The 6,087-nt window shown below is 39.8% G+C and overlaps 1 protein-coding gene across 1 annotated transcript in view; it reads left to right on the forward strand.

The window, feature by feature from the left end:
- LOC117374964 (guanine nucleotide-binding protein G(o) subunit alpha-like) overlaps nt 1-6,087 on the forward strand; it is a 170,740-nt gene that overhangs the window by 11,639 nt on the left and 153,014 nt on the right. The window lies entirely within an intron of this gene.

Below are 6,087 nucleotides of genomic sequence, written 5' to 3' on the forward strand. Positions count from 1 at the left end.
TCTGTAAACTCTTTGCATCGGCATAGCCCAATGAGCACAGCAAATCAATGAAAAACATCCACCTTTGAAACTTTGTCTAACCTTTGGCAAAACCTAAATTGTATGTACTGTACATTGGAATACTACCCAGCATGCATCTGCCACAATTAGGCCTAGGTAATATTTTGGCCTGTGCAGCATAAGCTTTAACTGGTTACACATGTGTCTGACTGAGTGAACAGTAATGTCTTGGGGCAGAGTGAAGTCATTCCAAGGAAGCAAAGAGTGAACTATGAGGATGAATGTAGTGTATTGTTTCATGTGCAGGTGTGTGCCTGTGTTCTGAGGTTCTTTCATCTTTTACACAGCAAGGGATTTTGGGAAACTCACATGTACATCTGCAGCTGGATCGTTCATGTGAGAATACTTTTTAAACAATTTTCCACACACACACCGTTATATAATTGATTGTGGCTTATACTCCTAATATTAGCAATAGCAATTTGGTGACCTGACCTCAGAGCAATGGACAAATGTGTTGACAAAGCGAAGTTTAAATTAATGATATGACGTTTGTGAACGAGACAGCTCTTTTGAACGGTTCCTTAATGTGAGCAACTGGAACCGGATCTAATTTTTTCAAAGAATGGAATCTTTTTCTTAGTTTTTTTTTTTTTTTGCCTTTTACACTGATTAACGTGGAACCAACACAAGAATCAGCAGAGAAGCAGAGAAGGGAACAAGCGTGACAGATTTATACATTAAAAAACATCATAATAGGAGTTTTTATTATTATTATTATTATTGTAGTTAGATTTTCATCATTTCAAAGGGTAAACACACAGTTTGAAACACTCTAAGCCTTGGTCATTTCTCTTTGTGATTAGTTTGTAGACAAATTGAGTTCTCACTTTGACTTGTCATATAAATAAATACAAAAAGAGCCAGTCTTGTGAACGGCTCTTTGAAATGAATGGATCCAAAAGATTCGTATCCCATAAAAGAGCCAAAAGTCTAGTTTAAATCTCACAAAAAGTTCATGTGTAGACAATAGCCAGGCCAGTAGGCTACTAACGGATCTTCTATCTGTTACTATTATTATTTTAACAGGATGGAAGCTAACAGGGTAAAAGGTTATTAAAGCACTTTACTTTAGAATATAAAATATATCTGAAGTGGATTCTGTGCACATTCTATTACAGTATAAAATCCCTGTAAGTCTTGTTGAAAGCATTTATTTGTGTTAGATACATCTCACTACTTTAATTCCATTTGTTTTCTCTCTTAACTATACACTGATGTGCCACAGTTCAGTGAAATTTATTTTTACTAACTAATCCATAAACACACACATTATACCAATCATCTCCCTTGTTATGCTTTGAAACATGCACAGTCCAGGTAGCATGCGTGCATTACCGGACCCTTTATTTCTTGCTCTTTCAGGCATTTCCTCTCACCCCTCAGAGCAAAGGCACTCCCTGTCGACAGGAAATTCTTCTGGACCTGGTCCAAACCACATCCCTCTTTTCCTTCTTGTCCAAGCCTCTGCCAGAAATCATGGAATACGGGTACAGTCTGTCCCCACCTCCAGCCTGCATGTAAACAAAACAAAACGCCTTTTTCCAGGATTCTTCCTGGGGTGTCTTTGTGGATTATATCAACTGGGATTATTAGGCAACTATTGCATGATAATGTACAAGGTTTTCTGTTAAAACAAGTTATGAGTCTGAGAGTTCCAGGAAAATTGAAAAATGCATGCGTTTATTGCTTAGAGCCACCAACTCAACAGATCTGCAGAGAATGCCACATGTGCATGTACCCGCTAAGACAAACAACTATGAGGCTGGTATATTTTTTTGCAAATTGTGCATCTCATCAAGTCTAACCAAAGTAAACATATACAAGAAAAATGTTTCACGTTCCAGTAAATCCAAGCCAGACAAAATAAGCGTCTTGGGCTGTTCGTGTTCCGGCCCTAAAGTTGCCTTAAATACTTACAATGAAGTGGTAAAGGCACTATTGTCTAGAGCATGTGTCAAACTCAAGGCGCGGGCCAAAATATGGCCCTTTGACAGGATAAATTTAAAGGTGTGATGGTCTTAAAATGTCATTTTATCAGGAAATACACAGTTACACAGACATATTTTTTACATCTTTGCAAACGCATATGCAATATTTGTATCTTGAATAACTAATAAATACAGAAACAGTCAATTAACAAGTTTAAAAGTAGTTACATTTATTTTACTTCTGGCTCTTTGATGGCAGCCATTTTGCTGATGTGGCCCTCAGTGAAAATGTGTTAGACACCCCTGGTCTAGAGCACATGTGTCAAACTCAAGGCCCCTGACCCCTGTCTTAAAATATCAATTTATCAGGAGATGCACAGTTACACAGTCATTTTTTCATATTTATACAAATCTATATGCAAGATTTGTATTATATTTGAATAAGTAATAAATATAGAAATAATTAATTAACAAGATTAAAAAGTAGTTGCATTTATTTTACATTACATTTGGTTGCATTTATTTACATTTATACTGTCTTACAGTTACATCTGGCCCATTGAGAGCAAATATTTTGTTGATGTGACCCTCAGTGAAAATGAGTCTGACACCCCTGGTCTAGAGGGAAATAAGTTGTTTTCATTGATTCTTGTTTAAACACAGTATAAGACAGTACATTTGGTCAGTATATAAACTAAATACATTTCTGATATAGGTCATTAGGTGGTTTGAAACTGAACAGTTCTCGCTTGTTGATAATGTGCTTATTGGAAAGTCTGCTTTGATAAAAAAAAGATAATGCTTATCATATAGTTCCTGGAAATGGTGAATGCATTAACTGTGCTCAGGGAAGTTAAGTGTGATTATAGCCACTGCCTTTTAATAGCAGACTATTTCTAAAGGCAACAGGACAATAAATGCACATGCAAATACGTCAATCAAAAAATATCTTAGTGTTTTTGTTCAGGCCTGTTTTGCACACACAGAACTCTGAAATGCAATTAAACCAAATCCACCGCCAGAACTTTACCCACAGCATTAGGTTTTACTGTGACAAACAGATTTATAGACAGCACTAAAATATTGTCAGGGTTTATTGTTTTGAGTTACAGAATATGCTTGAGGAGATTTGCCAAATAGCTGGAACAAATTTTGTATGGCCTTTCTCCAGATGTAGAAGCTATAGACATTCACTGATGTACTGTTCTTTCCGGGTAGGCCACGTTTTCTTTTTTTTAGTCATGTAATGCTTTAGAAAAAATATAGGGCTACTTATAGTGCTTCGATAATGTGTAGTATGCAGGATGGTAATGATGGCACTCCTGTAGTCATTGTCATAAGTGTAAGTTCAGTGAATAACACCAGAACATGAGATTACATTGATTATATACCAAGATGACAAGGGTAGTGGGTACTTAACTGCAGCTAGTACAAGGCTGGGGGAATGAGGAAAATAAGGAGAGGGATGTGAAGGCCTGCAGATGATGGATGGATCCTATTCTGTTCTAAAGTAGTTAGCAGAGGCATAGTGGGAGAGAGGGATGAGAGAACAGTATTGTTGGCGGAATTTACCAGACTCAAAAGGGGTTGCTATAGGCAGGGCCGGCCCAGCCTATAAGCAAACGAAGCAGCTGCTTAGGGCCCCGGGGCCAGCAGAGGGCAAGATGCTAAATATCCCTCTAAAAAAAATTACATTTGTTTTATATCTATAGTAGCAAAATATCTACTGCTGCTACATTTGTTTTTGAGCAAGGCAGAGGTGAGGGCAGCTATGTGTTTACACCGGTGCAAGGACCCGACATAATGGAACACATTAAAATCCACCAGAAACTTGTCTGGAATTTCAAAAATCTTGGCCCCCGCTTTATGTTTGTGTTCGGTTCTTGTGGCTGTGGTAGTTGTGATATTCTGGATGTTTTCAGTCTGATGTTGCTCATATAAACACAAATACAACTGGTCAAGGTGATGAGAGCAGAGTCATAATGTTGTCAAATGTGAATCACCAACAGCTGACCACCAGTTCGCTGCAGGGGACCCCCAGAGATAAATTCAGCCCAGCGCCCCCTGAAAGCTAGAGCCGGCCCTGGCTATAGGATAGTTTGGCTGAATACTTTTTACGTCTTAAAACTACAATGAACAACACATTTAGCCAATTACTTTAGACCAAATGAGAAATAAACATAAAGCTAAAGGGCTTCTCACATATTATACAAACTTAGACAACGGCGCACCTGGGATAGTCCTAAAGTAAAAACAAAAAGTCCCATGCGGATAGACCATTGTTAAGTTCCTTCCTTCTTCTGTTCTTTGATTGTCTGGCCTGTTCGTGTTGTTGTTAGTCTTTAATTATAAAAGCATTAAAAACTAAGATGATTCACACGAACTTTATACTCACCGTGTCAACTTGGTCATGCGCTTTGCTTGCAGCTGGTTGCGCACGGGGCGTCCATTGCCTGCAGGATTTGCGTGACAGCGTTTAGTGCACGCATTCTTTGGTCTGGTATGGTGGGGGTTCCTATGAGGGGCTGAGGTCAGGTTCGGACACTCTGGGGTGCATTGTACTCCGTGCGCCGAAGACTAGAGGAGGGGGAGAGTAAAAGGGGGAAGGCCTCTCCTCCGCGTGCTTCTGGGAAACCGTCTGGGCCCAATTGGAGGCTCGCTGGCCGCACATGGGTTTACTTTACGGGAGGAGGACACATGGAGGATCCCGCGACCGCCGACCGTAGAGTCGACCCGGGCCGGGCCTTTTGGCAATATCAGCAACACGCGCGTGACTCAGCGGCACGTCCTATCTGTTATTTTGGTTCACGTGGGTCACATGTCCCGTACCATGAAGGCTTTTTCGTGACCGAGTACATCTTGTTCCACTTAAGCTGCTTCTGTGTCCTCCTCCTATTCTTTCCTATTGTTAGACCAACTCTAGACTTGGACATATCAGTTTCGTCAAATTTCCCGTGGGCCTATGTTTCACTTGTATCCACAGAAATCTGAGTAGGGCATGAACAGCACATTTGGTACAAAATGCAAAAAGTCCCCGTTTTTCATTGTGGTGCCTTTTCTAGGCTATTTTATTTTTTCTACTGTGGCAACAAGCCTCGCATTTCCCATCAGCCACGGTCACCTCCCCTGGCCCCTGTATAATTCTCCCAAACAACATCATCTCACTTTACTGTAGCAACCAAAGTATTGTTTGACTTCAAGGATTACAGACCCCCCACAAGGTTTGTGTATTTGCTGGCTGCGTTTTACAGATCTGTTTGAAGGACACTTTTAGAAAAAAAGAAAAAAAAAAAAAATCATAAAGTATGCCATAACCAGCAAGGGGTGTTGGCAAATAAATAAATTAAATAAAAAACAAAAACGTATCTGCAGTTTAGAAGAATGTCCAAATAGTCTATGCCACTTAAACGGAAAATCTGACCACTTATCACGTACTTTATTTGCAGTATTCTCAAGAAATTCATCAGAACTGCCTAAAAGGTCAAACATCAGGTCGTAACTATGAGCTACAACCAGATGCCAGAAATGATAAATGGCTGACGGGGTTTCTTCACTGTGCTGACTCCAAACATGCCCTTCATTGCAGCACTTTTGAATCCGCTGTGTTTCCTGTACGGCCCCTTTCACTGAGGAAAAGTCATTTCTATTGATTGCTGTTCCAGGCATCATTTAATATGATACATATTCACTTGTAAATATCGACCTTTCCCCACTGCGCTGACATTTACGCCATAAATACCTTAAAAAGAGAGCAAGTGAAGAGGAGAGATGTAATGAAGCTGTAAATAAGGCCACAAAGGAACATTAAGAGTGAAAAAAAACAACTTTGGTTGAAGAGCCAGCTAAGATTTAATTTCAATGACCCTTGAAAGTAAGTAGCATTTGTGAAAAAGCAGAGGACCGCGGGTCAGTCTGGAGATGATTGCAAAAAGCTCAATTTAGGTGAAGTCAATACTAGTGAGAGCCTTTATCAGCAGCTTCAAGTTTGTGGTGCACACTGCCACCTGCTGGAGTCATGAGGCTAAACAGGCAATTATGCAGCCTACTTGTAAAGAGTGTCAAACATGTAAATGACTCTACTTACTACATATACCTC

This window comes from Periophthalmus magnuspinnatus, chromosome 8, assembly GCF_009829125.3.
Source record: "Periophthalmus magnuspinnatus isolate fPerMag1 chromosome 8, fPerMag1.2.pri, whole genome shotgun sequence".
Lineage (NCBI taxonomy): Eukaryota > Metazoa > Chordata > Actinopteri > Gobiiformes > Gobiidae > Periophthalmus > Periophthalmus magnuspinnatus.